Here is a 9245-nt window from a genome sequence, read left to right on the forward strand (position 1 = left end):
GCTTCCTGTGCCGCCTCAGCAAGTGCGATGAATTCGGCTTCTGCTGTTGATAGTGCTACACATGTTTGCTTACGGCAAGCCCAGCTTACCGTTCCTCCGTTGACCTTGAACGTAAAACCGCTATGGGATTTTCGGTCGTCTCGATTTTCCGCCCAGTCGGCGTCAGAATAGCCGATGATGGTACCGGTCTCACCTTTCCTGCTTAGTCGTAGTCGATAGTCGGCTGTACCCTTGAGGTACCGTACCACACGTTTCAGCTCGGTCCAGTCCTCTTGGGTGGGCCGATTCGTCTTCCTGCTCAAAATGGATACCGCAGTCGCAATGTCGGGTCGGGTGTTCACAGCTATGTACAACACTTTCCCGATAAGCTTCTGGTACTCGGTGTTGGTCTTCAGCGGCGTCCCGTTGCTCTCGCTCTTGATGTATCCAGGGTCCAACGGTGTTTTGGATGCTTTAGCGTCCGTCAATCCGCTTGATTCGACTAGCTCTCGAATGTACTTCTGTTGGGTCAGAAAGTAATCCCCGTGTTTATCTTTCTCTACTTCCATCCCTAGGTAATGACGAATATCACCCAGTTCGCTGATCTCGAAAGACCGCTTCAGCTTCCTCACGAGCGCTTCAATCATTGACGGATCATCGCTCACCACTACAAGATCGTCGACATACACCAGTACGTAGCACCATTGCCCCTTCAACTTCTTCCGGTACAGGCAAGGATCGGATACACAGCGTTCGAATTGCTGTCGAACCAGTTCCTCATGTAGCTTCTGGTTCCACGCTCTTGCCGCTTGCTTCAGCCCGTACAAGCTTCGATTAAGTCGGCAGACTTTGCCTTCGCTTCCTCTTTGCACGAATCCACATGGTTGCCGCATATATATCTCCTCCTCAAGATCGCCATTCAGGAATGCGGTCTTGACGTCGTACTGCTTCACCACCATGTTTTTCTTCGCTGCAACTGCCATTAGCGTCCGGAAGGTAGTTTGATGTACCACTGGAGCAAACACTTCATCGTAGTCCGATCCGTATTGCTGGCTAAAGCCTTGGGCAACCAAGCGAGCCTTGAACCGTACAATCTCTCTGGCGATGCCATGCTTGATCTTGTACACCCACTTGCATCCTACAGCTTTCCGTCCTGGAAGGAGATCAGCCAACGTCAAAGTGTTGTTGGCATGAATCGACTCCAATTCCTCCGCCATCGCCTGCTTCCAGCTCTCTGCGTGCGGCGATGCCATCGTAGTTCTTCGGTTCGCTGTTTCCCACGTTCGTGGTCATCCTTCGGTTCGAATTTGTAGTTAAGCACTGGTTTGGATCGGGGTTGCTATCCACATCGCTGAAGCCCTCAAAGTCGCTTGAATCATATGGCCGGACCTGAGAAATGTTTTGTACAGGAAGTCGTTTGCTTTGCATATGAAAATATTGGTACTTGCCTGGTAGTACGTGCTCCCGTCCGCTGCGCCTCAACACCTTTGACTGAGAAGGTGGATTTGAAGATTTTCGCGAAGGGAGCACAGTCATTTCAACAATAGTATCAGTAGAAGTGTCAGTGATGTCTTCATCTTCAGAGATTTCTTCGGCTGTTTCGTATGCTGCCTCATCATGTTCGGAACATTTGACACTTGACCTGGAGCACTCCCGAAGTCCACCGGCACCACCGTGCGTTGCTGCCTCGTTGGTAGAGCACAACCGCCAGTGCATTCGTCGATGAAACTCACCTCTCTACACGCAGAGAAAATCTACCTTTTTGAACTAAAAAATAAAATTATTGAAATGTTTTTTAAACTCAAATATTTTATTTTTAAAATCGAAACTGAAATATATTTAATTCTAAAATTTTCATTGTTGTTTCTACTGCAATCCAGTATAAATAATACAGTATATTATAAACTAGTTTGTGAAGTAAATATTTGAAACAATTACAAATATAATTATTGTGGTTTTATTTTCCACACGACGCCTAATCAAAAATGAAAATAATTGATAATCACAAGAAATTTAATATAACATTTAAAATAAATTTTTGAACACAATATTTTTTTTTTGGAATTTAAGAAAAATATTGTTGAAAGCAAACATTTTTCTTTTTGGTTTAAAAATTGTTTTGTACAAACAAAAAAATATATTGTAAATTCAACCATTTTTATTTTGAGTGCTGTTTTGGAACATTGTAGAAACAACAATATGTTTCGTCTAATCAAATCTGTTTTTTGTTGAATTCAACAAATAAAATTATTAGCCGGGGAACAATAATTATTTTTGTTGTTTTTTATACATAATATCATTGAGTTTAAGAAACATTTCTCTGCGTGTACTTTTCAGGAAGCACTTCGTACTGGGATCGTACAAGCGGTAGCCTTTCGTTTCCTCCTCAAATCCGGTCAATACGCACGGTCTCGATTTTGGATCCCACTTCCGTCGTTTCTGCTTGGGTACTTGCACCATGGCCTTCGTTCCAAACACCCTGACGTGGGAAATGTCCGGTTTTTTACCGCTCCAGACCTCTTCAGGAGTCAATCCGTGACCGCGAGTGGGAGACCGGTTCATTATGTAAACCGCCATTGCCGTTGCCTCCGCCCAGAAAGATTTCGGAAGGTTTGCTTCAAATAGCATGCACCGTGCACGCTCAGTAATCGTCCTATTTGCACGCTCTGCCAGCCCATTTTGCTCGGGCGTGTAGTCGTTGGTTGGTTGGTGCCGTATTCCCATCTGCTTCAAGAAATTTTGAAATCCATTATTGATATACTCCTTACCATTATCTGTTCTCAGGATCTTGATCTTTCGTCCGCACTGGCGCTCTGCCTGCGCCTGGAATTCCTTGAATCGGCCGAGGACCTCTTCTTCAGATTTGGTCTTCAGGAAGTATACGAACATCCTACGCGAACGATCGTCAATGAACGTCACGTAATAACGGCTTCCAGATGGTGACGATACCTCCATTGGTCCCGCTACGTCTGAGTGAATCACTTCCAGCAATTCTTCAGCTCTTGAACCGCTTTTGCTGAATGGAAGCCGGGTATGCTTCCCCATCGGACACACCACGCAGTCGCTGTGCTTTTTTGTTTGTGTTATAGTTACTTGCGCACCCCATTGCGCTCTGAAATGTCATTTGACGTTTGTCGCTCGGATAAACGAAATGAGTCGAAGGGCTCGAGTATATAATTAATAAAACCAGATAGTCAGTCTGTTCTGAAACCTCAACTGAAACAGTTTATTTTATTTAACCGCTCTTGATCGAGAACCCCTTTAGTAAAGTACCCTTATTCATTTTTAAGTATCCTCCTTAAAAGTGGCGACGAGCAGAACATAACGCTTGTGCAAAAGTGACTGAAAACCACTAGTTTAGTGGTTGCAACGGTGCAAATTGGAAGCGAATAATCATCGGAAACAATCAACGTTGGTGTAGCCATTGTGTGCTGAACTATCTCCTACCGCCGGCGAGAGTCAAGATATTGAGTTGTTCTACAACCAATCATCCGAAACCCGCAGACGTCGCTGAATCGTAAGTAAAGTGTGTAGCTGAAAGAAAACTCAAAAGAAAAGTTTTCTTTTCAGCGAATAAACAAAAAGCGTGGAAAGATAAGCGTCATTTTGGTAATCGCGGTGGTAAGAAGCGAAAAGGCCTTTTCACTGTATTGTGTGGTTGGAAATAATAGGGTGACCAGAATAAAAATCTTTATTCGCATTGACAGAACAACAAATGTGTTATTGTATTTGTCTTTTGTTCAACATATTGTTAATAGTTATTCTCTTTTATTGAATAAAGGTTTTTTAAGCAGTGTGCTAAGCATCGAGCCTCATTCCGGTATTTCAGGCAAAAAGTGAGTCGGATAGCTGGATAAGAGATGATTCTCTCCATCCGCTAAGGAATTCAGTCCCTTTGTTTTTCACGGAAATTTAGTGGTGTTCGACGGAATCTAAAAAAGCAAGCCGCAGACTGGTTAATTGTATTTCAGGAATTGAGTCCTCCATGTTAATGTGTCGTAATTTATCAAATAATTTTGGCTAGATAATCGTGATTTTATAGAAATTTAATGTGATATTTTTTGTTTATTTCTATTTTATTTTATGCTGAACATTGTATATGCGGTGATTACGTATTGCTAAATGAATTGACAATTTGTTTTGAATGGTACTGTGATATTTTTTTTATTAAATATTTGGCTTTGGTTCTATATTTTACATAAAAAAGAAACTTGTTGGCTTTGGTAGTTCGTACAATGAGCTCCAGTGTAGCCTTCTCACTAGAACCCTACCGTAGGGAACATCGTTTAACGATTGGTTCACGTTAAATATTTCTTCAGGGTGAATAAGGTGAAGGAAGAAGACCAACTGGCCCTATTTCATCACCATGGTGGTCAGTAATATTCGCAGAAATGAAGCTTCTTTCCGGAAACTTTGAACATGCAGCACTAGATGATGTGTGTCCAAGTTGAAGAATCGTCTGGACAAAACAGACCCTGATCTAGTACAAAGGTACAAATTTGGTACCAGAGTACAAAACCCAGATGAGTCAACGGAAGATTTCATTTTAAACTTGAAACTTCAAGCAGAATTTTGTTGCTTTGAGAACTTTAAGGAGGTCGCAATACTCGACCGCCTTATTGCCAGCGGCATTACTGATAACAATCTTGAGCAGCGCCTATTAAGTGAACAAATTAAATCTAGCAAATGCAGAAAATAATCGCTACATGGGAAGTAGCTAGAAGCGAATGCAGGGACAGCTAATCAACCGAACTTAGTGCATCCAGCTATGGTAGCCGCAGTTGCAAATAATGGGCCAAATGTACACATGGGCGTGGCGGCGACAAGATTATCCAAGGTTTATGATTTCGTTCGGAAAGACCAAGAAGGAAGTGATGATAGGAAAGCAATAGCAGAGGCCTGTAAGGAGCAGATTAGGGTTTCGACCGGCAGAGCGAACGCACAGAATCAGGATCGGAGGCATGGAATTTTCCGGCAAGGGAGGACAGTTTGGAAGACAAAGACAGTGGCGAAGTGGAAGAGGAACAGGCTCCGAAGGGAGGAGGAAAAGAAAACGTCGAACTTCCGAAAGTCGTCGGGTGGTGGAGCTCCGAAGATCAAGCGCCCTAGGAAAAAGAACACCGTAGTGCTGATTATCATTATGATTGAATTTTGGAAATTTTCGGATTAGATTTAGTTTTTCAATGATTTGAATTCGATATTTGTTCTTGAATTGTTTGAACTCTCGTGGATTTATTTCGCGTTCCGATTATTGTTATAACATAGTAAAGGGAAGAAATTGTTATAGTTACTTGCACCCTATGCGCTCTGAAATGTCATTTGACGTTTGACGCTCGGACAAACGAACTGAGTCGAAAGGCTCAGTATGTATATAATTAATAAAACCAGATAGTCAGTCTGTTCTGAAAACCTCAACTGAAACAGTTTATTTTATTTAACCGCTCTTGATCGAAGAACCCCTTTGGTGAAGTACACTTATTCATTTTAAGTATCCTCTTTAAAAGTTTGAAATTTGGATTCCGCACGCTATTCCATCGGCCAGTTTCTTCACGCTATTGTAGTTGAGGTGTCCCATCCGCTTGTGCCAGGTATCGATAGATGCACATGCGGAGCTCAACGATTGCTTGGCCGGGTTTTCTTACCTGTGCTAGCTTGAACAACTTGTTCTCGATGATTCCGGTTGCCATCAGCTTACCTTCGGAGTTGAAGATTTCGCAGCCCGTCGATTGGAATATAATCTTGAAGCCTTTCTTCACAATCTGTACCACCGACAAAAGGTTTGTCGACAGATCCGGGATGAACTGCACGTCGTGAACAGGAATTCCATCTTGATCCTCGCGGCACACCGGGTAAATAGTGGCTGTACCACGCGCTTCAATCTTCATCGTCTCCTTGTTGGCAGCAAAAACTACCCCGCTGGCGTTGCGCACATCATCTAGCAGCTGCAGATCCCTCGTCATGTGCTTAGTTGCACCCGAGTCCAGGTACCACTGGTCCGCATCCTGGCCCTGTATTATCGACAGCACTGTGCAGAAGGCGTCAGCCTTTTTACTTCCTGGATTCTCCGGACAGAACTTCGCGATGTGGCCAAATTTTTTGCACTTCCTGCACTGCGGCCCTCTGGGCGGCGCCGAATTTTTTCTGTTTTTCTCGTTGCCATGGTGAGCTTGTTGTTTTGTTTGAAACTTACCCCTAGTAACGAACGAAGTTTTTTCACATGGCAACAGTTCTTCCTGCAGCAAAATCGTCTTGATGGAATCCCCCGTTATGGCCGTTCCGGAATTCTTCAGCGCCATGACCATTGGCTGATACCGCTCCGGTACTCCAGCCAGCAGGAGAACCCCGACGAAACGTTCTGGAATCGGAAACCCAATTTCGTTCAGCTGATGGCACGTGGAAATCATCCTGTTTGCGTAGGCCTCCATAGTTCCGCAGGACTCCAGGTCGGTCCGAATCAGCTTGTAAAGCAATCCAACTTCTCGTGTCAAGCCATTCTCCTCGAACGCCGCGTTGAGCTTCTTCCAAGCCTCCAGAGCTGTCTTCGCGTCCCGAACGTGGTAATAATTTGCTGGTTCCAGAAACAGGATAATCTTCCCTTTCGCTTTCTTGTCTTTCACGGGGTCCACCGCCGCAAACGATCCATCTGCATTCTTCTTGGGCTCGACGGCTTCCCAAAGGTCTTCCACTTCAAGATAAGTTTGGACGGCAAATTTCCAAGTGGTCCAATTTTCTCTGCCGACCAGCCGTTCGATTCCGGGATTCGAATTCGCCATTACTAACTACTAACACTGGGACCCGTAACCTCTTGTGAGGAGTAAACTCTCAGTGGATAGAAATACGTCTGGTTAGAATGAACGAACAAATGCGAATGATTTATTTTCTAAATATTAATGACAATAACTATAGAATATATTCTTACGCCTACTATGACCGTTTCCGTTTTCTCTACAACAATAAGTTTGATCGAAAATTAGACATTCTTATGACCTTGCAAATGGGGCAAGATGGGTCAGGACATACTGAACGGCAAACTTCGTATCCAAAATATATTTTTCAGTGCTGATATAATCATTTTATGGGTATCTTTGAGCACATTGATGTTAATTTATGTATTTGAAGCAGCACTACGAGGAACATTTTATACTATTTAATTGTATCTAGCGACGTCAACAGATTGTGGGAAAATATCCACGAAGCTTTGACTACAACAGCGCAGAAAGTGTTAGGCATTGTACAGCGACGCCAACGAAATGGTTGGTTTGATGAGCAGTGCCAGCGAGTGACGGACAAGAAAAATGCTGCTAGCCTAGGAGTCGAAAGCTAGTGTCTCCTACCTGTTTAAACAAAGAGCGGTACAGTGTAGCATGGGCAGAAAAGAAACGAATCCACCGCGGGAAAAAGCGAGCCGGTGACAAGCGCGGTGTCATCATCATCAATAGACATAGACCGCTGTCATCACTGAAACGCAGTATGAAAAAAATTATAGCCCGGAACATCTTGGCTACGATCTGGCGATGGGCTAAACAATAGGATGTCAATAGGCTGGGAAAAAGGCAACACGTAGGGACTGATATCTATTTTTTTAATCTTTATCAGTGGCGTAGCCAGGGGGGGGGGTCGGACGGTTTGTCGGCGTTGGACATGCCCCCCCCCCCCCCAGAGACAAAGTTTTTAGAAGATTTTTTTTTCGAAAAACAAATGTTCAGAAACGCCCCCCCTCCCACGCTTTCACGGGTCTTCCGATGACAATTGACCGCCAGCTAAGGGTTGCGTACTTAGCTAGTAGTGCAGCCTGGGCACTGTTGTCCTTCTGACATCAGCTAGAGTGAGAGGGTGCGTCCTGTGGGGTCTGCCTAGGATGTGGTGGGGTTCGACAGTGGGCTCTGTAGAACTTCTATAAAAAGCTGCATGTGTCCCCAAGCAGGCCCTATCAAAGCGACCGTGTGCCGCTCAAAGCGCACTAGCCTAGTCCTGGTGTTGGGTGGGACTTTAAACAAATTTGACCCGACTGATCGAGCGTCTGTCCACCAAGGAGGTGCGGCTCCAACAGCGTCTGTTCTGGCATCCAGCGGCTGAGTATGAAATGCTATTCCCCGGAAGCTATACCTAAGATGGCAGCCCCATCCCGGTGGATAGGGAACCTTGGGCCAACAACCTACTGTTCCCGAAAACATCAATTTGTTCGAGAATCCGATAATGAAAGAATACGGACTGATTTTACGGCGACGACTCTTAGCGCGACACAACGGACACGAATAGGAACATGGAACGTTTTAACCCTAGCCCAGCAGGTTAAATTGGCACAACTTGCCAATGAGGCACGCCGCATGAAGCTTGAGATCCTGGGACTGAGTGAAGTCCGTTGGCCAAACTTTGGAGAACATAGAACGCCGTCGGGACAAGTTCTGCTATATTACTCTGGTTTACGAGGTGAACACGCTCCCCGGTATCGCGGAGTTGGCTTCCTACTAAGCGCTCAGGCACACTCTGCGCTTATGAAGTGGGAACCTATAAGTGAAAGGATAATCGTTGCCAGATTTAGAACACGGGTCCGAAACCTTACTATAATCCAATGTTATGCGCCAACCTATGCTGCCGATCTGCAAGACAAAGAGAACTTCTACAGTCAACTCAATGCCGTCGTAGATAGAATTCCGAACGGTGATATCAAGATCTGTTTGGGCGACTTCAATGCGAATCGGATCCGACAACTCGAACCATGAGCGCATTATGGCACGCCATGGTCTCGGAGAAATGAGCGAAAACGGAGAGTTGTTCGCAGAATTTTGTGGTAGAAACGACATGGTGATCGGGGGATCGCTCTTCCCTCATCGACCGGTTCATAAGGTCACGTGGGTCTCCCGTGACGGCTTTACAGAAAATCAAATCGACCATATCTGCATCAGCCGAAAATGGAAGCGGAGCCTTCTTGATGTACGGAATAAACGTAGTGCCGATATCGCATCTGATCATCACCTACTCATCGGCGAAATACTCCTGCGCATTGCGCGGATTCGTCGGCAGGAGGAAAGAGTAGGACAACGATTCAACACACGCCGACTGGAAGATGCCACGGTGAAACGGTCGTTCGTTGAAGAACTGCAGACGCGTGCTGCAGATATTCCGGAAGGTGGCAGCGTGGAAGACCAATGGACCGCCATCAAGAATGCCTTCATCGCCACCAGCGAGAACAGTCTGGGCGAACTACGCACCCAGAGAAAACAATGGATCACCGATGAGACCTGGAGGAAGATAGAGGAGCGAAG

This window comes from Armigeres subalbatus, chromosome 2 (assembly GCF_024139115.2).
Source record: "Armigeres subalbatus isolate Guangzhou_Male chromosome 2, GZ_Asu_2, whole genome shotgun sequence".
NCBI classification, from domain to species: Eukaryota; Metazoa; Arthropoda; class Insecta; order Diptera; family Culicidae; genus Armigeres; species Armigeres subalbatus.